Below are 23,357 nucleotides of genomic sequence, written 5' to 3' on the forward strand. Positions count from 1 at the left end.
GTAGATTTGCAGGCCTGACCCTCCGAATCTTTTAAACAAGTGTCCTTGGGGGTAGGGGTGGGGGAGGGATTATGATACAGCCTGACCTCATCCCACACTTTGAGGAATCTTAATACAAGTCAGTTAGGTGGGGTCTGACGCTCACCTAAGGAAACTGTGCTCTGAAATCAGGGATTTCCCAACAGATATCCAAAATATTGCCACTAGTGAGAGGCTTTTCTGTGCTATTATCAAATCTACAATACATCTGGCTTTGAAGAACAATGTCATCTTCTGTTTTTCCTTAAACCAGAAGGACTACTCTTATTTGTTTAAAAAGAAATATAACCATTGAGATAATTTGCTATTCAGGTTTATTTTATAGACCCCAAGCGGTTATAAACAGATGTTCTCATTCTGGGCTCTGAAATGACATTCCTCAGGCAGAAGAGTTTTTCCACGAAGGCCTCTAAGTAACCTGAATAATCCTCAGATTTCCTACTCACATAAAATAATCACAAAGGTCTCTCATGAATGGGTCAAAGGACTCAGGAAAAAAGACGTTTCGAATACTAGAAAATGGAAACCTATGTGTGGCAGGGGTTTGAGGTCATTAGCCAAGGCCTTCCCTTTGGTGCCTGTGAATAATGCTGTAATATATGAGAGGCAACAATGGAATATGCAATTTCTACAAAAATACATTCCCATATCCAAAGTCTCTGACTGTAAAACTACAAAGGCCAACTTGATATCTGTTGAGGTAGCAGGTTATAACTTATAAGATACAAAGTATGAGCCACATCCTCTGGAGAAATAAAGCCTAGGCCAACAGAATGTCCATGACCAGAGGGCAGAACAATGTATGTGGGAAGAGATGTGTCCACACAAAGGAAAGGACCTGATACCCAGACCTGGGGGTAAAGGGCCAAGATCTGTCAGGGTTAGAACCCGAAAGTGTGTGTGTGTGTGTGTGTGTGTGTGTGTGCATGTGTGTGTGTGCATTTTTAAACTAGTCTGGCCCTTTCTAGGAACTAGGACAAAAATATAGAAATTCAAGTTTCATAAAAATGAAGAAATATTATAGTGCTTTACATTTGCTTTCTTTTTTGGCAGATGTCATGAAAATAAGATTCTTTAACAACTGCTGTTGGTCTCTATAATGTGTGTACAGTAACATCCAAATTTCTTTCTTGTGCACTAATGGTCTGTTTGGAACACTGACCCGTACTTACGGCAAGGAAACAAAGGAATGGCTAAGACTATTCCTGAGGGCTGCTGGGCTCTCTTCTAACTAAAAGGTGTAGCCCCTAAAGCAATAGCCACCCACTCAAACCTTCCTGGGTAAGACCAAGCCTCAGCTTCCTCAGGGGTCGACTACACTTCATAGTACTTATAACTACACTCTGCCCTCTGTATAGTTGTAAATTATAATAAGCTGAAAGGCTACCATTTAAACAATACCCATTCAACATCAACACATAAACAGAGTCTTTAACATTCATACAATCTTTTAAAAAGAGAAAAAATTCAGTTAAGTAAAACAGACAGTGTTTAATTATGAGCTAGTCTTGTAAAAATCTCCTACATGCAGGGAGTTACTTGCGTTAAGCTGCTTATTAAAGAATCTTTCTCCTTCCTTCATTAGCACCTTTATTTATGGGTGTGTTTATAAATATGGAAGATGTTAGAAACTTAAGTGATAGAAGCACCAGCTTATACTGATTTAGCACCCTATCTGGTGTTTAAAAATTCCAAATGAGGAAATGAACAATGTGACCCCAAAGAATATGCTGGTTTCATGTGTGAAGACCAAGAATGCAAGTAGTAATTGTAAATTGGATTATATACCTTGTAGCTATTAATACTTCCATACTGGTAGTCAGTCTCTGAGTTGTAGGCAATTTCTATTCTAAAGACTTTATATTTGCTGAGAAAATATTTTTTGAATAACAAAAGGAAGTGAAAGAAGAATAGATGAATATTTAGTCTTATTTTCCCATATTTCTTTCAATTAATGGTTCATTTTCACCTGTCCAAAGATTTTTAATCATTCAAGGTTCAACTCAGTTCATTACTCTTTCCTGATATCTATCATACCTACTGTAGACACCCTATCTCTCTAAGCTTCTGATCCCTTTAAAAGCTTCTGTGTGTTTGGTTTGGTTGGTTGTTACTTAAGCCTCCTTCTGCTTTTAGAATTTTTACTCATTGCTTCTCTCTCATCTTAAGGAAGAAAAATATCTACTTTGTACCCTAGTCTTCTTTTCTCGCTACCACTTTAACACTCTCCTTCCCCTTCTTGAGTTTTCTACACTTGCCATCTCCTTTTTCTCATCTCCCACACACTCACTGTTTCCAACTAACCACAACCTCTCTTGCCAAGACCACCCATGACCTCCTGGTGAAAATGTAATGGATTTCCTTCCTTGCTTTATCTATCTCCTTAGGGGATTTGACTCTGTGGGACCACTCCATTTCCCCTGACACACTCTCCCCACTGGATTCTCAAGGTCATTTTCAGAACCCTCTTCTGTTGTTCTCTTCATGTGCTGTTCTTTGGGGTCTAGATCAGCATAGTCAGCTTAAGTGACTCTCCTTGGGCACTCTTATCCAGGTTGTCCTTTCAATTTCCTCTGTGGTCCTCAACTACTTTTGAGTTATAGGCAATCTAAAGCAAATTTGCATCATTTTTTTCCCCTAGAAAAAAGTAAAAACATGCAAAATAAACTCAAACAATTGGAAATATTTTAGGAGATTCAGATTCTCTGTTACCCATAGGAATCCACAGAACTCTCTCCTTCCATTATCACTAGGTGAAGATCATCTACTCAACATGTGGATAAGTCCTTGTGCTGTAACGTCCATCACGGATCTCTCTCCTGAACATGTCAAATCCAGCATATCCCAAACTGAATTATTTGGCTTCCCTCCCCCACCTACTCATCCTTCTGTGTTTTCTTTCTCAGTACATTGCATCACCTTCTAGTCAGCTGGTCAAGAATGACCACTCCCACTCCCTTTCCTATCACATCTAATTTGTCTTTACTCAGTCTCTCACCCAGTTCTGAAATTCCTCCTCCTCGATAACTCTCAAATACATACAGTTCTAGCCATTGCCACGTCCCTGTTGACATCATCATCATCTTTGATCTGGTTTATTACAATGGCTTCTATAGAGACCTTTCTGCCTCCTCTCATACTCTTCTTTAGCCCAACCTCATCACAATAGTCAAAACGATCATTTACACAAAAATACCTGGGTCACCTTGGCTTAGAACCATTGAAAAATTTCCCTTTATTCTCAGAATAGAGTCCAAGCTCTCTAACATGGCCTACAAGTCCCTTTGAAATCTATCTCTTGTTCTTTCCCCATTTTTATTTGCACCACTACCAATTCTACAATTAGTTCTTCAAACTTTGCCTTTGCGTAATCTTTTAAGCTGTTCCTTATGCCTAGAACATAACTCTACCTCTTTTACCTGCATAATTTTTACCATTCAGATGTCAACTTGGAAATCTCAGTGTCTGGCTCCTAGGTGACATTCCAAAACCATCTGCTGATTAACTATCTGAATCCTTCTCTGACCCACCAGAATGCCTTTCCTATGGGCTCCTCTGACATGAGGTAAGGCCAGCCACAGGATGAAGTCCACACTATCTTTGCTCTAGACTTAGGCTGTATTGTAATTGTTTATTCTTCTGTCACTCTCACTGGAGTGTAAGCTCCTGGGTGCAGCAGTCATATTTGCCTTATTTATTGTAACATCCCTAACACGGGTCAAGCTACTTGGCACATAATAAGTGTTTAAAAAATATCTGACAAATAAACAAGTGACTAATAAACAACTAAACTTCCTGAAAGCAGGGACTTCATGTGCCTGTTCTACTATGATGAATACAGCAATGGACTAAGAATAGAGAATTAATAGGCTTTGTTTGTACTAAGTCAAACACTCTATGATGTGTGCTGAACTTTGTACTTTGTTTGTACTAAGTCAAACACTCTATGATGTGTGCTGAAAATTGCCCTCACCACTGGTTTTCATAACTAACCTTATATTGGGCAAAGGGAACTCTAAAATTGGTGAGACCTTGTAAACTCAATTTAATTTAATTTAAACTCCAGAGGATTTGCCAAATGTCTGAAAGCTAACGCAAGAGCTATCCTAAAAAGATGCCTAAAAGACCTAGGAGAAGAACGCAACTTAGAGGAGGGATAAAAACAGCTTAGAGGAGAGCATTTAGGTAGCATAATTGTTCTGGAGTGTGCATCTTTTAGTTTCAACTCCTTCCTGTAAGGATGGCCACCTGGGTCGGCTAAAGTTTGGCAGAGTGCTGCTTGGGTGCTGGCTATAGCTCTAACTTCGTAAATCTGCTGACCTAGCTCGGCTCCTGGACTGTCTTTCTTCAGTCATTGTGACAACTGCTGTGCCAGGGCTGAGCTTGTGAAAGTGGACGCTGAGGCACAATGTCATTGGCCTGTATTTGGAAACGGCTCCCTTTCATTTTCCACAGCTCAGTTTATTCTCATCATCCCATTCCAATCAGACACTGAAATCCTTTATTTAGAGCGCTTGCCAGAGTGGCTTTTCCTCCAACGGAAAAAAAATGTATTTCACAATGCTGGGAGATCGCTCTCAATTCCTGGTGTTATGAACTCCGGCCTTGTGATGGGGTGGAAGGCAGACTCCCGTGACATCCACTCATCTCTGACAGATTCATTATCCATTTCCTTGGCCATCCAGCTGCCACGTTTGCCATCACATTAGGTAGGGGAGGAACTGTACAAGTGGAGATCTAACAGGCTTCGCTAGCCGTCACAGATCTGATGTTCTGAAGAGCTAAGCCTATTCACCGATTCTGTTTACATGTATAGAACACATACCAAGACACTGCAGATAGAACTAATTGACTTGCTTGTACCTCAAAGATCCACTTGTGTGTAAGCAACAAATTGCACACACCATCAAATAAGGGCATTGCTAAGACAGACCTTTAAAAAAAAAAGTGAGCTCTATTCTGTGATGCAAACTTAATGAAAACCAGTGTGTTCTTGCTTTTAACCAGGTCTGCACTTCCTGTATTTTAGTGAGCAGCTGTCACAAGTCAATTTAATCTTGCTTATAAAAAGGCTCCAACATTTAGATCTGTGCCACCTGCCAGTAGGTATGAAAAACCCATCTAGTCTGCCTGTTTTTTTTTTTTAATAACTTAATATATTTATTCTGGGAAGCATGCTATCCACCAGAGTTTCCTGCGAGTTAGAGGTCTGTACATGTAGTCTATTGTAGTGTTTCAAATAAAAGTACCAAGACAAAGAAGTTTAAAACTGGTCCTTTGTGAAACAAAACTGGAAGGGAAATCAGGCTTGCTGCTTTTTGGCTACTTTTATGCCATAGGAGGATCTACCCCGAAGTGAATGAAGTTTAAGTATCAGGCGGCCCTTCAAAAACTTGAGAAGGACCCTAACAATGTGTTCATACAGTCATATACTTTTATATTATTTTCACCAATAAGATATTATTATATTTTTTAATTAATGAAAGTTTTTCCTTAATAAGCCCCCTTCCCAAAGGGCATACATTTCAGGCACTACAAAACCTGGATCAGGTTTGCCTTCCTTGGGTCGGCACTTGCTACACAAATACTTGTAGAAAACAAGTTAGCACAAATATCAGGCATTTGGAGATGTCTTTTCCAAAAGGTGACAAATTATAAAATGCCTCTCACATACTTCTTCTCCCTCTGCAGCCCCTTGACCTTTCTCTTTTCACTTTGACACATGAATTTTCAATTTCTACTTCAATACATTATTTGAAATGGGAGACTTGCGGCAAAATGACTTAGAGATTATGAGTTATATGACACTGAATCAGACAGCCTCGGCCACTTATTTGCTGTGAAGCTATGAATGAGTGACTTAACAAAGAAATAAACAGAGCTAACCTTGATTAAATACTTCCAAGCACCTGGCATTGTGCTAAGTGCTTTTTGCATATTTCACACATTATTTCATATAAACTACAAAATAGTTACATGGAATTAGCGCTATTAATAATTATAGATGATGCATTTGAATATTGAGGGACTAAGAAATCCAAGTCTCCCAGGCAGTATGAACTGGAGCAGGGATTCGAACTATGGGCAGTTAGCCTTTAGAACTCAGCTCTTACCAATGCAGAAGTCATGCTGTCTTCCTGAGTATGGCCAGGCTTCAGCTGCCACAGGGACAATAAATGAATGTGTTTCAAAGAACAGTTTTGGGGACTGAATGAGATTATCCACGCATACACTTAGCATAATGTCTGACAGAAAGGTATTAATAAGTGTTAGTTTCAATTATTATTATTATTTCTACTGTCACTATTGTTACCGCTGCTACTGGAATGGGCTGTCTGCTTCACTCCATAAGCTTTAATTAATAACAAATTCTATGGATAACACTGTGACAGGTCTCATGCATTCAAAAAGAAGACGACGTAGAGTCCTAATCTCCAAGAACAAGCAATCTGTTGAGTAAAGGAGATGAAACATACATAGACTAACTACAGACCACCCAGACTGAATACTCTATTTAATCATGACCATATACGAAATTAGGGTAGTAACACTGAGTTGTCTCTACATCGATAAGGATGTATTTGTACTCAACAGTCAGAGGAACAGCCCCTATCATTTAAGGCAGGTGGAAAAAAAAAAATCAACACTTACCAAAGCCCACTATAGACCTGGAACTGAATAGATGCTTTATGTATGTTATTTCACCTCAGCCTCATCACCACTTTGAGAAGGAGGAATAAGTATCTGTGATTTACAGATGTGGAAAGTGTGGCTGAGAGCAGTAAAGTAACTTGCTCAGAGAAACATGCTGCTGGTAAGTGGTAGCCAAGAGTCAATTCCAAAAGCTGGGCTCCTTCTAGGACATCACTTTATTTGAGGAAGAACAAATCAAACTGCTTCAGAGGAGAAGTAGACCCATGGTCTAAACAGCTTATTAAGACATTCTCTAACACTTGCTAGTCAAGGTGTGGTCCGTGGGCCTGTAGCTCTGGGATCACCTGAGGGCTTGTTAAAATCTCAGGCCTCCCCCAGGCTTTCTGAATAAGAATCTGGATTTTAACCAGATCTCTAGGTGATTTATGTGCACAGTAAACGTTGAAAAGGACTGCTGAGCTCACCAGTGTGTCAAAGTCCTGCTGAACAAGAAAACTAAAATCCTGGGGGTGATCCTTCTGCACACCTTCTCCCTTCCACCATATTGTGTGGAAATCTCTGACCTAAACCTGACCAACACTAAGGTTCTATCTGTACTCACAAACTGAATATATATATATATATTATGATATATAATATTATATATAATATATAACTTATAATTCAACAATAAAATGACAAATAACCCAATTAGAGAATGGATGAAGGATCTAAACAGATACTTCTCCAAAGAAGATACGTGCATATGGACAGTAAGTACAAGTAAGCACATAAAAAATGTTTAACATCATTAGTCATTAGAAAAAATACAAATTAATATCACAATGAGATACCACTTCACATCCACTAGGATGATTATAATTAAAAAAGATAGACAGCAGCAGATGTTGGCAATGATGTGTAGAAACTGGAACCCGTGGGATAGGGAGGGTGGGAGGGAGGGAGACGCAAGAGGGAAGATATATGGGAACATATGTATATGTATAACTGATTCACTTTGTTATAAAGCAGAAAGTAACACACAATTGTAAACCAATTATACTCCAATAAAGATGTAAAAAAAAAAAAAAAAAGAAACTGGAACCCTCATGTATGGTTCGTAGGAATGTAAAATTGTGCAGTCACTTTGGAAAACAGTCTGGTAGTTTCTCAAAAAGGTAAACATAAAGTTACCACATGACCCAACAATTTTATTCCTAGACATTTACCCAAAAGAATTGAAAACATATCCACACAAAAAACTTGTACACAAATGTTCATAGCAGCTTTATTCATAATAGCCAAAAAGTGGCAACAACCAAAATGTCTACCAACTGATGAATGAATAAAGAAGATGTAGATAACAATAGAAAAAACACAAAGTAATGAAGTACTGGTACATGCTACAACATGGATAAACCTTGAAAACATGCTAAATCAAGGAAGCCAGACACAAAAGGCCACATGATGTGTTTTCCTTTGTATGAAATACCCAGAATAGGCAAGTCTATACAGACAGAAAGCAGATTTGATTACCAGGAGCTGGGGAGAGGAGCAAATAGAGAGTGACTGCTAATGGACAGTCATTTTAGAGTGATGAAAATGTTCTGGAATTCGATAGTGATGATGGCTGCACAACTTTTTGAATATACTAACACCCACTGAATTGTGCATTAAGGAAATGAAAAAATAAACTAAATGAAATAGGGCATTTATCCAAAAGAGACTACAGAAAACAATGGATAAGAGTTTGGGCTCTGGGGTTATGTAGTATGGCGTTAGCGGGAACCTTAGGCAACTTCCTCAAGCTCAGTTTACTCCTCTGTAGAATGAGGATAGTAAAATACCTACCTTAGGGGTTGTTGGGGGGGTTGAATGATACACGGTGATGAGGCAGAAACTGCTAACTGATCTTTGTTATTCCACACCAGAACAGTTTTAACTGGGCATATGGTCACAGGCATAAAGACTACATTTCCCAGCACTTCCTCTAGCTAGGTGTGGCCATGTGACTACCTCCCAGCCAATGGCATATTATCAGGAGTGGTGTCTGTGACACTCCTGTTGGGCCTGCACTCCTTTCCCATTTCTCATTTAGTTCCTGGAACATGCATAGGGTATTGAGTCACTCAGACCACGTGGACTTTGGTAGTGGAACCAGGGTCCTCAGACAACCTCTCCTGCAGTCAGGAAGGTGGGTCAAGGTGAGTGTCTGGAGCAGAGCCACCATACCAGCTCTGGAGCACCAACCTCCCAAATGCAAGGAGATAGAAATAAACTTCTACTTTGTCTAAGGCACTGTTAATGTCAGTCTTTCTTACACACATCTGAAAGTATATCTGAAAACAGCACCTCATATGTAATAAGCACTTAATAAATATAAACTACTACTATTATCATTTGTATTTTTAAGCACAGTCTTATAGCAAAAGGCTGGATCTTCAAATATCAAATGGGGCTGGTCTGATCCTAATCCCACTAGAAAAGAGAGGGCTCCAACCTTTCCAGCATTCTACTACCTCTTCCTTCATTAATTAAATCTAAAGTCTCATGCTACTGATCACTGGTAAGCAAAAATGTTTTCAGAATATGTGTATTTATAAGCTATGCAATGGTCAAAGTTCAGTGTGAAATAGATATCTGCTTATAATTTTTTGAAAGCAGTGACAAACCAACAGACCAACAAAGAGGCGGAACATCCGACTTGTGTTTGGATTCCTGTATTATGGGAGAAGCATAAATGAAAGAAGCGGTGTTAGGACTCTAGGAAGCCACCCTGCAAATACAGAGGGCAGGTTTCCATATGGTTCTTGAGCTCATTCTTTCACAATATATTGAGTTCCTGGTTGTTGAGGGCCCTGGTTGACGGGGGCTCCACTCTCCTAACCTTTGTTCTTGGAAGAATTATTTCTGAGAACTGAATGGTATAAACTTATTTTTTTTGAAGCAGAGAAATGTACTGTTATGCAGTTTTCTCTGGGAGTGTAAAATAAAAACTGAGATCTTGATCAGCTCTTCATTGACTCTGGGATTCTAAAATGATCTTTTAAAAAAATTTATATAAGGCAATTGGTTTGCTCCAAAAATTGATGGAAAAAGGACCAGAAAGCCTTCTTACACATTTTGCAATAAATGACTTAGACATCCTTATGGCACTTTTAAAACCCTCCAGAAGTTCCATTTAAACCTTACTTGAGACTTTAAACTTACTCACAGTGAAGCATCAGATTACATGATTCACTAAACTGCTGGTTCTTGTATATAATATTAAAAATAGTCCCTTTCTATTTCTAAAGCTTGCCAGGGAGACAAGAGTACCATGACTATAAAATAAAAATAGGAGCTTATCAATTTGAGATAATGCATTGTCCAAGATTGGAAAGGGTATATGATGGTGCTCTGTGATCCGTTTACTACACCCAAGAGAAATCTGGTTAGACAAGAGGTGACAAAAGATAAAAGACATAGCAAGATAATCATCGCAATCCAGACTGTCACTCTTCTCTGCACAACCAATCAGTCTGAAGACTAGCAGGTAAAGAGCTTGTTAAATTAAAACTCAACTAATCCAAGACCAATTAGCAATTAATAGATGATCCTAGATGCTTAATATGTGCATAGTAAACCATTCTAATTCTTTTTCAGAAAACAGAAAATCTAGGGGTCTCCAATCCTAGAAATACAAATGATCACTGTTCAAAGAACCAGATTCTATAAGACAGATAGGGCAACATGGTATTAAGAGCTTGGACTCTGGGCATGAAGGGCCTGAGTTTAAGTCCTAGCTTTACCATGAGCCTGTTGGGCGTCCCCAACTGAGTGTCAGTTTCTTCACCTATAATCTGGATTACCGTTAGTAACTATAGTATAGGATTGTTATTGAGATTAAATGAAATAGTCCACATTAAATGTGTATCACAGATTGTGGTAGATAGTAAGTATTCAATAAATATTAGCTATTATTATAGCTATTATTATAGAGAGGAATGGCAAATTCATGGCTATCTAAAAGTGCTTCACATTCCCTTCTCTCTTGCCTTCCTCTATAAAACATGTGGGAAAACTAAAACACTGATTTTCCCAGACTGCCCTTCCTCTGGGGTTGGCCACATTATGTAGTTCTGACAAATGAGATGTGACCAGAAGTCACTAGGTAGGGTGTTCAGGGAAGCTTTTCAAAAAGGACAGCTTGAATGGAATCATTCCTTTGACTTTTTGCTCCTTTCTCTTTGTGCTTTCCTCCTGTTCTGTTGTCTGGGGTCCAGACGGAAATGCTAGAGGGACTTAAAGCTTTGCAATCATAAGAATGGAAGTTCTGCTTAACGACAGGTAACTAGGAGGCTAGAAGGAAACCAAGGCCAGACCATGTCCTCACACACTATGTGAGCCCCCAGCAACTGACCTCCCCATGTCCTCTTGCATGCAGAAAACAAGCCTCACCCTGTTTAAGACATTCAGCCTTCCTCTTTGGGAAAACTGAATATATTCCTGATATAAGAAGCAATTATAAAGATTGTTGACGTGCTCAAGTTATGTTCACACATACTTGTCCATTCTGTGGTTTATAGTAACCAACTAAGATTTTTCTTTTTTTTTCTTTCTACAACCACAAAAGTGAAATATTTTTTTTCACTTATTTTTTTTTCACTTATTTTTTAAATTCCAATTTGATGTGAACTATACCATGATAATTTTTTATATACTTCTTTGTATTAAAAAATATAATTCTCCTCTTGGAGAAATTGGGACATAAGAAAAATAGGGCAGGAATAAACCTCAAGGTCTCTTGTGCTCTGCAAAGCCAGAGTTCAGTAAGGCTCTGCTGCGGCGCTGAGCCATCTGACACTGTGGGATTCCTTCATCAGGTTGGATTGTCAGGTAAGTTTTTGAGATCTCTTAAATATGTATACTTATCCACTTAAAAAGGTCTTATTTCTTCAAATGGTTACCTTAGAGTCTGATTAAAAATAGATCAGGCTGAATAAATAGCTTTATGACTAGAAATAAAAGTCAAATCTGTGCAAAAGAATACACTACAGCAACCTTATTCTATACTTTTACTTTTCACTACAAAATTTGAGAGGAAATTGAATTAGATTCCCATGGGTGGTATGGAAAATTGGGGGTAATAGCTTTCTTCTAATTCTTTTTCTGAGAAGTAAAATAATGTCCAGTAGAGAAGAATGCACCTAGCAAAGCCTTTGGCTTTTTCCCCTTATTTGGTGGCCTACTTTTGTTAATAAGCCTTGGAAAAGTTGAAGTTTAAAGACAAAAAAAAAAAAAAAAAATAGAGAGAGGTAAAAGAAAAAAGACCCACCCACTAAAAGAGCATGATCTTACTTGCTATGACTGATGACCTGAACTGTTTCACTTAAGATTAGAAACAAGGGCTTTAAAGCAAAGAAACAAAGATCTCTGAGAATATAAATGAAGCACAGCAACGAGTTCTGAAAAGATCCATTAGATAGGATATGGTCAGGAAAAAGTAACTAGATAGTACTGATACTGTCACAATCACATTCAGTCTTTCCATCGATACGGTTAAATCTTCAGAGATAGGGTCTGTACCAAATGTGTGAGAATATTTTAATGAGAAATGAAATTTAAAGTAATTTAATATGGATCAGGGTCATATTTTAGAGTCAAATGATATATGATCAAGAGACTTGGACACAATCACTAACTAGCTGATTTATTTTTGGTGAATTAAACTGGCTTCTGTGACTCATTTCTTTGAAAGGTGAAGGATTTGGTCTGTGTTTGAAAAATGCCCTACATTGGTTGCCTGACTGATCCTACCTTCTGGCGATATCTAAACTGTGGTGGGTATGCCTGTGTTTTTGCACACCCCAAATCCCTTCTTGTAACAACCCTTTGGGACCATCCTTCCTCATTCTCAGGCTAAGAGGTTCAGGTGGGGGATTCCAACTTGCAGCTCCAAGGGTGAGCAGAGAAGCTGGGCTCAGCCTACCAATCCATCCTATCTTCTTGGACACAATAATTGGTTCAAGGATGGGAACATGACTCAATCCCTTAGAAAACTGGTCCTGGGGATTTTGCTGAGATTATAGGAGTAAGAATTCTTTTTTCCTTATAGTATTACTACACTGGTAGTAGGTAGCCTGGAGCTGCTCATGGCCGTCTTGGCCACAACATGGAAAATCTTGGCTTAAAATAAAGCCAGGACAGAGGAGAGCAAAACTAAGAGACAGAAATAATATCCTGATGACTTTGTATAGCCCATGCTGCCAGCTTGTCTGAATCTAGCTGTGTTCTGGATTCCTAGTAATGAGCCAAAATAGTCTGTATTTGTTTAAACTAGTTTGAATTATTTTCCTGTTACTAGCAACCAAAAGATCCTAACCCAAAACACCATGTTACTTTTCCATGACTTCAACACCTCCTGAGCTGATTGAACTAGACTAGATGTAAGACCCCAAAGCAGTCATTACATACATTGATCAACAACCCAAAATTTACGGTCTAGCTTGAAAAAATGAGCTGGGCCAACCAGACTTTTCTGTCAAGGATTTAGAATTGGGAAATGGAGAAATGTTATCACCAGGAGGTGGGCATCAGAATATGCTAGATAATTACAAAGTTCATTCCAATTCTAACCTTACACAATTCTTATTAAAAGTTTTTTTGTTGTTGTTTGTTTTTTATAGAATGAAGTGACTTTTTTTTTTAGACATCTTTATTGGAGTGAAATTGCTTTACAGTGGTGTGTTAGTTTCTGCTTTATAACAAAATGAATCAGCTACACGTATACATATATCCCCATATCTCCTCCCTCTTGCGTCTCCCTCCCACCCTCCCTATCCCACCCCCGCTAGCACCCCCGCTAGTGCTTCCCACTAGCTATCTATTTTACGTTTGGTAGTGTATATTCACTTCACTTTTTAAGTTAAGGTGAAAAGTGCTATATTTTGGAGTTAGAAAACATCTGGATTTGAATATTACGTTGATCACTTTTAAACCGTTTGACCTTAGGCTAGAGACTGCTTCTCTAAGACTGGTTTCTCATTTGTAAAACAGAGATGACGATGAGTAACTTCATTTGGTTTTACTTTGACTTTTGAATGAGAGAGCATGTCAAGTGCCACCACAGATGGCTCATGACTAGGTTAACTTCAAAAATTTTAGTCCCCACTTGACTGTCGTCATCAATCATTATGTTCAGCAGACATTTGCTGAACACTTACAATATATAAGACTCTGTGGCTAAGATTTTATTATTTCTGAGCATTGAACCATTAAAAAAATCAAGACAAACAGAACAAGCAAAACTTCCAATTGAACAATATCCACAGAAAGAAGGGACCTGTTGTCTTAACTACCCCAGGGTCACTAGGTCTTCTCATTCTTGTTTTGTATTTAACAGAAGGATGAGAAGAAGCTTTGGTGGACTGTGAGGACCTGCAGTGTGGAGGAGAGGGACGAGGACTGTGGACTTCATGAGGGCAGGCAATGGGCAGGGCTAAATCCCAGCTCCTGAATGGAATCCTTCATGGTGCCTGGAGGGCAGTAGGCTCTTCATAAATGTTTGTTGGAAGAATCATCCAATCCCATACCCTCACTGTGGAAATGTGGAGACACAGGATCAGAAAAAATAATAACAATAACAAATAAGCTAGTATTTTTGAGCTTATTCTGTGTTTAAATGGACATTCAAATGATGCATTTTTCCTAATGTTTTATTTTATCTATACAGCAACTTTGTATATTTTATTTATATATAATATATATATTATACAGCAACTTTGTGGGAGAGAGATAGGCTGCTATCACTATCTTCACTTTACAGATGAAGATAAAACTCAGATGGAGATTGTTTACATGTAGGATATAAAACCAAACTTGTTTTAATATGGAAACATAATGGTTTAGTTTTTCTCCACACACTTCCCTGCCTCCCTCTCCCTGAATCCCACTAGCAATACTTAAAACAAAGTAAGCTAACATTTTTTCTTCAAGTGCTTAAATGCTGAGCTCTTTCTACCCTGCTTTTCGTTGCCAAAGACTTCAGCTCTGGTTTGAACAGGTTATCAGAATCATTTGATAGGAAGGAACAGAGAAAGGGAGAGGGTTCTGAGTAAGAAAAGATAAAAAGTGTGTAACAAAAGCATCACTACCCCTGCAGACAGCAGACGGTTCCTCCACAGCCAGCTTCCTGGTCTCTTAGCTCAATGTGCTTGCTGCCTGGCCAGCAAGTTGAACAAACTAGAGGTGGATTACCTTCCCAGGAGCAAACTTCAGCCAATGAGGGCTGGATGCTTGAGGAAAAATACTCCAGTTTCCTTGCCTCTCAAGGAGAAAGCTCTGAAAACAGCAACTTTATTGACTTTCCTTCCTGCTCTACTTATTCCTCATTCCCTCACAGTGCTTTCTGGAACTATTTCCCAAATATACTATTTGCATCCAAATCCTTGTCTCGGGGGTGGGGAGGGGGGGAAGCTCAAAACTAGCAAGACAGAGGGAAGGAGCCAGAGAATTTCTAGACTGCAAGATGGACCACAGGAAGGGACACTATTAGATTGTTAGGTCGAAGACCTCAGCAATCAATCACCTGCCTTCCCAGGAGTAAGGAGTTCCCAATACCGATTCTCTGTCCATTAGTCCTTTAGTCAGTACGTGGAAGGGATCGAGTTTTGTTCTTTATGTAACAGGGCTTCACTGATTGACTGCCTTTCCCTAGGGTTCCTGGAATCCTCCTGGGGTGTTCAGAACCCTGCAGCTCTAGAGGCTAACTGATCAAGCCTGAGGACTCTCTAGAAACAAGACGTTAGTTAGTGAAATACCCTCATTATATACACAACTTGTCCAAATGCAGTAGGATCCAAACTTCTGTCTCTCAAGTCTAAAATGCCTCAGTTTGGACTCTAGCTCTACTACTCGCTTGCAGTGTGACCTTGGGCAGGTTACATAACTTATATGCCTCACTTTCCTCTTCTGTGAAACTGGATAATGATAGTACTTAACTCATAAGGTTCCTATGAAGAATAACATATTATCTTCAAAGCATTTAAAAACAGTGCCTGGCACCTAGTAAATGTTTATTAGCCTTATCATCATCCCCATCGCTATCATCATCTTTGTTATTTTTGTTGTTGTTTTGGTTGTGGAAAGGAAAGCTAAATGGGCAACAGAGAAAGCCCAGGCTCTCTCTGACTTCTAGAGTTCTATATAACACTAGTGATAAATTATCACACAAAGCGTTTTTGGGTACACCTGGTTAACAAGAGAGCTTAAGCTTTTATCAGTGACACTAATATGTTTTTGTCTCTTACAAATTGTGTACTTTGGACACTATTTTAAACTTTCAGGCGCTTGAGCCAAATCTGAAAAATGCTGCTGATCCCTAAAGAACACACTGGAGGCAGGGAGTGAGGATATGTCATCTGAAACTGAGGTGGAAGGTTCTGGAAGCCTTACAGGCCCCCGTTCCTTAGACTCCATAGAGATGGCCATAGAAATGAAGTGACCTGTGCTTTGTCTAATAAAATCCACATGATGGTGACAATAACTGTCACAAGGCAGTCTTGGGCCTTGAGGTTTCCCTTCATTTGAAGGCCTGCCCGAAGAGCAGGGCTGCAACAGAAGCAGATCAAAACCGCCTCTCCTGCAGGACTGGAAATATCAGATGCAGAGTGTGGTGCAGCCTCTTAATCCACAGGGTAGCAAAGTAAAGGTCAATTACCTCACTTAGAGGAATGAAAAGCATGTAGTAAAAGTCAAATAGATATGCCATTAGATACTATATTTCAAGCACGAAAATGAGGATTTTCTCTTGCAGGGTTATATTTAATGCACTGGTAAACACAAGAGCTTTATGACAAAGAGTAAGATAGGAGGCTGAGAGTGAATCTGCCCGACAGAGTGCCCTCTGTTTGATGGAGGTGTCTGTGTGGGACCGTGCGGTCACCATTGATTGGTGTCAGGACCCTGCCCGGAAGCAAGCAGGCTGGACCCACAACCTGCTAGGCAGCGCCAGGAGGAACAGGTGCTTCTTGTGGTGGCTCTAGGGATTTAAGCCTGTCAAAATACTCTCAGCTGTGCCAGACTAGCCTCTTTGTCTCTAGTCTGTCCTGATCCGTGAACCTGTACCTTGGGCTTTTCTCCTTCCCCGGCATTCTACTCATGGTCCTGACATGGGTAGGGTCCCCAGTTCTGCTCTCCTGCAATGCTGTCTTCATTTAACAACCTTATTCCCAATTCCTGGGTCTGTGACTCTTCATTCCAAGGCTGTTCCCCTGCCTCATGTACCTCAGGTTCTAATCTCTACTTTTAACTAGGATTGTTGTGTGTTCCACCTGGTTTCTTCATTTGTTGGTGTATAGACTTGGTGTTGAACCCTGATTTTTTCATTCTGATCACTTCCAACACACTGGTTCTTTAGGAAGGGCTCTTTCTCCTAAAGCAATCGCCTTTATGTCTCTGGATTGATCTTCTCCCCTAGCTATGCCCTCAGTTTTTCACCTCATCAGAAACATCCTTAAGGGTCACAGGCAATATGCTGAGACCAGAGGAGGGGGCGGTGTGCTTCCATTACTGACATAGTCACTCTCTGTGAACGTGGCATTATTTCTCCTGTGTCTACTGGCCACCACTTAAGAAGCTGTGTAACTTCAGGGATGTTGTTTAATTTCTCTGAGCTTCAGTTTTCACAGAAGCATTCAAAATAATTCCATTTTTCATTTTTTTTTAAAATAAGCATTTATATTAAATGGGGATATTCAGTAGAGAATGCATCTTAATATTTATTGAAGTTGCAAAACTGTCATTTGGGGGCTCTGCCAGAAACATCTGCAATGGATTATATCTGGTTGGCAAAATCTTCCTTGGTTCTGGAAAGCACCCTTTGGTGAGCTTTTCATTCATGCAATGGAATGCAAATACCCACCCACTCTTCTTTAAAGAGCCTTGATACTGTGAAATAACTCAAGTACAGATGCTTCGGCCTGAGATAAGCTTTCTGGTTAGTGATGTAAATATGGTGCGTCCTTTGCAGATCCAAGTCTCTGAGGAGACTCACCACTAACTCACAATTTATGCTGCCCGAAAAATTCCCTTGCCCCTGGGAGATACGTGCATCTTTTTGCCCAAGCATGTGCTCATAGGAAATTAGGGGAGTGTATGAAATAAGGAGGAATGTGGTGGCCTGTTATCTTTTCCTCTTGGAGAAAACGCTATGAAGAGGAACCAGACTGAGCTTGACACACACAACATTGACTGGATTTTTGATGCCTCAAAGATGATGTTGTGGAAGAACAGACAGACTTGAAGAAATAAATGCATTATTAAATAGCACAGTTGTTTTCACGTGGGCCAGAAGGTCTGGCCTCATTCTCTGGTTAGGGGTGGGAATTTCTCTTGAAGTAACAGAATATTCTCAGACAATCTTCCTGCACCGGAAATTAAGTGGGCTTTGAAGAGAGAAAGGAGGTCTTTATTCCCTCTCCGGAGCCAGAACGTGGGGAACCCGGGCTATGAGGCATGGTGGTGTCTGGAGATTCCAGCTAGAGGTGATGGAGATGTTCCTCCTTGCTCTGGCCACCACATCACAACTCTGTGACACCTTCTGGGAGTTGGGAGCTGTTCAAAATTGAAGGTGAGAGCTTCACTTTCAACATAGTACTTCAGTGCTCCCCAAACCTTCCTTGAAGTGTTGTTAAATCTAACAATCTCATTTTAAGGCAGTAGGTGTCCATGACTGGAAAAAACAGGCATGTGGCAAGCAACCTAATTACCCCCTCGTAAGCAAGCGAGAGAGGTTGGAGAAATCCTGGAGCCACATATTTAGGGCTCAGGGCGTTTTAATCTCTCCTTGGCAGAGCTGCATCTCCTTGATCCTCCTGCCTCACTGTTATTTCTAAATGGGGCTCTGCTGTGGAACCAATGAATAAGTGGGCAAAAGCTGTAATAATTTAAGGAGACGTAGTACTCAAATAGTTCTGAGTGAACAGAGCTGTGAATATGAAGAGTAGGGAAAGAGTATAAAGAGTAGGCACTTAGGTGTACCTGGGTTGGTGACTGGGAAGCAGCAAGAGAAGACTGAAGGTTGGGACCAAGACAGCAAAGAAATTATTCAATAGAGTTCACTATAGGTGATATGTCAACAACCAGGGTAGAAATCTCCACATCATACAAATTGAAAGTCAGAGAAAAGCATGTCAGAAACTCAGGAGAGAAACAGAATTTAGAGCAGATGTAAATTCCAAAGTGAAGGGAGTCCGGGCAGAAGAAAGGTAACACAGCAGAGTGGTAGGATCTTGGGCTATGGGGCAGGGTTTCCTGGTTGGAATCTGATCCTTCCCCTTTTAACTAGCTATGTGACCTTGAACAATTTTCTTATCTTCTCAATGGCTTAGCTTCCCCATTTATAAATTGGGGATAATAACAGTAATATTGTTATAAGGACGTTGTGATGATTAAATGAGTTAATAAAAGTGCTTAGAAGAGTTCCTAGAACAGCATAAATAGTCAATACATGTTAAATATAACTGTCACTGCTATTATTATTTTCTAGGCAGAGATGAGCTAGGAGCAACTGATTAAAGGCCAAATGTCCTGACTAGTAGCCTATTCTCTGTTTTCTTCTCTTTAAAAGGAGGGAATGGTGGACAGGAAGGAGGAAGGAGGTTGGGCACATGAACTTAAAGAGCACAAAAAACAGTCAAAAGAACAAAAGCGTAAGTGCCCAAAAGACTGATTCTGAGCTGGTCTGATGTCTAAAATAGTGAATTTTACATTTACTTACAGTTGGCATAGCTAAAAATCCTGCTTGGTATCAATTCCCAGTCAAACGATTAACCTGATGGTGGAGGCACTAAAGTGGGTTTAGTTGTGGGGAATGATCCCTTCATGGCTCAGAACACAAATATGTCAACACATTTGGCTTACACTATAATAGTAACCTTAAAACTCTCTCATATCCAATAAGGGCGTTTTGGTTAATCAATCTACCATATACAAATGCCTGATCAACAGTACCCTTTAGATCATTCCAGAAATCACTGGAAAGCATAATGAAAAACACGGGACTTCAACTTCCGTGCAAAATGGAGTAACAGGGTCAGTGTTTACTCTTCCACCTGAAATAACTCCCCAAAAGATGAAATCTGTGAAATGTTTTCAAGACACCAGACACCAGGAAAGAAAGGACAATGACTCCCAAGAGAAAGCATAAATAAATAAATAATAGATAGATAAATAGATAAACAAACTGAGTCCACGGACTGCCTTGTCTTGCTGTCTTGGTACCATGGTACAGACAGGGGGAACCCAGGCTGAGGCCAGTGGACTCCTTGATCAGAAGAGAAGGAGGTGAGAGTTCAGGACACTAGGGCAGCTAGAGTCAAGACAAAGTACTGGAGGGGAGAGAACTGCACAAAGAACACTGGAGATCTGCACACAGACCCCTCAAGTACTCAGCACAATACTCATCTGTGTATGTGGATAAAGAAACTATAGGAGGGGAGGGAGAAAAACATTCAAAAGGATGGGCGAAGAGTATCTGGAACTCACACGGTACTAGAAATAGTGCCTATTCACACTAGCCAGATGAGAAAAACTCTTAATTCATGGGGCACTGGATAAAATAGTCAGGCAAGTCTTGCTTCAGTAATGTGCAATAATCAGCCCTAGACTAAGGACTGCTCCAGACCAGCCTAATTGATCACAGCAATAAGACCCCAAAGGATCAACATGTTTCCAAATAACTTAATTAAATCCCAGGAAAACCTCAAGAACATTCATAGGAATACAAAAATACCCAGCACTGAACAGGGTATAATTTACAATATCAGGCATACAATCAATGATTACCAGCCATGCAAAGGAGCAGAAAAATTATGCAAATAATCAATAGAAACCAAGTCAAAACGGACACACATATTACAGTTAGCAGGCAGGACATCAAAAGAGTTATGTACAGTTATTATAATTGTATTTCATGTGTTCAAAAGTTAACTAGAGGGATGGAAGATATAAAAAAGATCCAAATCAAAATTCTTGAGACAAAGAAATCCAATTTCTGCAATGAAAAAATACACTCAATTGGGATTAGCAGATTAGACAACACAGAAGAAAAAAAGGAGCATCAGTGAATTACATGGCAATGTCAAGTGACCTAAGACATGTGTAATTAGAATTCCTAAAGAAAAGAAGAGAGAGGGGTGGACAGAATAAATATTTGATGAAATAATCCCCCATATTTTCTAATTTTTACAAAATCCAAGAAGTGCAATGAACCTAAGCATAAGAAACATAAAGAAACCTATCCCAAGGCATACCATAATCAAAATACATAAAACTAGACTATCTTAAAAGCAGTAATAAAAGAAAAAAACATGTTACATACAGATTTCTCTTTGGAAACAATGCAAGTAAGAAGACAATGGAGCAAAATCTTTAAAGTAACGAAAGAAAAATATAACCTGCCAATCTAGAGCTCTACACCCAGAAAAATATCTTTCAAAAACAAAGTAAAATAAAGTCATTTTCCAGCATACAAAAGCTGAAAGAATTAATCACCAGCAGACACAAACTATAAGAAATGTTAAAAGAACTCCATGGAAATCCGGATTTACACACAAAGCAATGAAGATAACTGGAAATAATAGCTATGAGGGTAAATATGCAAGATTTTTTTCTTATTTAAAAGATAATTGATTGTTAAAACAAAAATAATCATATATTATGAGGCTTATGAGATGTATACAAGTAAAATGTATAAAAACAAAAGCACAAAGGCTGACAGGGGAGAAATTAAAGTCTAATATTATACTTCTTGTACTACATATGAAGTGGTATAACATCATCTGAAGTTAGATCATGATAACTTACAGTTACATATTATAAATCCTAAAGGAATCCTAAAACAACTAAACAGATACAACAGAGGAGATGTAAGGAATCATTAAAAAATTACACCAATCCAAACAAATGCAGAAAAAGAGGAAAAAGGAACCAGAAGAATGGAACAAATAGAAAAGAAATAGCAAGATGTTAGGCTTAAACCTAACCATATCAATAATCACATTAAATCTAAAACTAAACACCCAATTAAGATACAGATTAAAAAGCAAAAGCAACTATATGCTACCTGCAAAAGGATTGAAAAATATATCAGGTTAACACTAATCAAAAGGAAGCTGGAATGACACATTAATATCAGATAAAATAATACCTGTGAAGGATCTAGACGAATACTGCCCACTGTGTAAATCACTTTTATGGTAGCTCTAATGAAAGAGGCAGTGAATCATCATAGACTTAGAAGTCAAATGTAGGAGTGGACCAGGAGCCTTAGATTCAACTCAAATCTCTATTTACAACTTTAGGTAAGTTACTTAACTTCTCTCAGCCCCAGTTTCCTTATCTGTAAAGTGGGGATAGAAAACAGTACTTACCACATGGAGTTGTTAGGAAGGAAGGTGAAATGAGCAAACTTGTACTAAAGAATTCCACCACCAGTTTGTTTTTTAGGTAAAGGAACTAAAGAAATGTATTTTGCACACTTGAGATTGTGGACTGCTATTCATCCCTTTGCACACACTGTATGTTAATGTGGTGAAGAGGGAAGGGAAAGGAAGCAAGAGGGGAGAGACAAAAAGAAGAAAGATAGTAGGAGTAGGAAAATGGAACAAAAAGTAATGAGGAGATAGAAAAATCCTCCAAGAACCCTGGAAATAATGGGGATATGGGGATAGAGTAAAGGGTTTCCTACTCTATGTTGGATGGATGTTTCAGCCATTTTTATTTAAAGATCTTAGTATAGGGTAACTCCAGAAGACTAGAAACTAGGGGAAATCTAGAAGGCTCATATATTGATAATATATATTTTTTATTTTGTGACAGAATTGCCTGTTTTACAAATGAGAAAAATTTGGGAATTTTTCATTCTATGGGAATACCATTGACATTCCAGGCTTGATCAAGATGCAACAGGAATATTCTAGGGTTTAAGAATCACCCAGGGAACCGTTTTCTGAAGGTAAATCTAATCACAGTTACAAATGAAGTTTGTTAGGCCCTAAGGATAATCATCCACTCAACAATTATTTACTGAGTATCTGACATGAACTAGGCATGCTGGTGTCTGATATTCAGAAAACTCAGTGTCCTTCTTCAAGGAGTTTCAAATCTGTATGTTTCTCCTTCCTACTTCCATTATTCAGGGTCCTGTATGAAAAAAAAATCCATTTTGGGCAACTATTAAGATGTATACTTCCTGTTTTGGGCAGGCACAGGTTTAGAATGCCCAAGTCTGCATTCAGGATGCAGCCACTTTTCCATTTATATCTATAGAACAGTAGTGATTTATCATATGGTTTAACATCATTAAACATTTATTAAGCACCCATAGTGTGGTAGACACACACAGAAACAGATAAAACACATTGTTTCTGCTTAGCAGCCCTTTGTAAAAGAAGACTAATGAATATATGCTTATTCAATAGATCAAGCAAGCAATATACATTTTAAGAAATTTATAAATATTTAATCAAGATGTTGTACAGTAAATCTGACAGAGAACCCTAGACTTTTTGGATTACTAAAATAGAATTCTACATGACTAAAAACTTAGTGGTGTACAGCTTTTGTGTAAAAAATGAACTGAAAATATTTTAAAATAGATATTTCAAAATTATTCCATATAATTTCTCCAAAATTTCCCAGAA

General features: G+C 38.9%; 1 protein-coding gene across 12 annotated transcripts in view; it reads right to left on the bottom strand.

The window, feature by feature from the left end:
• Nucleotides 1–23,357, bottom strand: part of NTNG1 (netrin G1) — a 338,223-nt gene that overhangs the window by 93,900 nt on the left and 220,966 nt on the right. The gene's annotated exons all lie outside the window — the stretch shown is intronic.

Source organism: Globicephala melas, chromosome 1 (assembly GCF_963455315.2).
Source record: "Globicephala melas chromosome 1, mGloMel1.2, whole genome shotgun sequence".
In the NCBI taxonomy this organism is placed as follows: Eukaryota; Metazoa; Chordata; class Mammalia; order Artiodactyla; family Delphinidae; genus Globicephala; species Globicephala melas.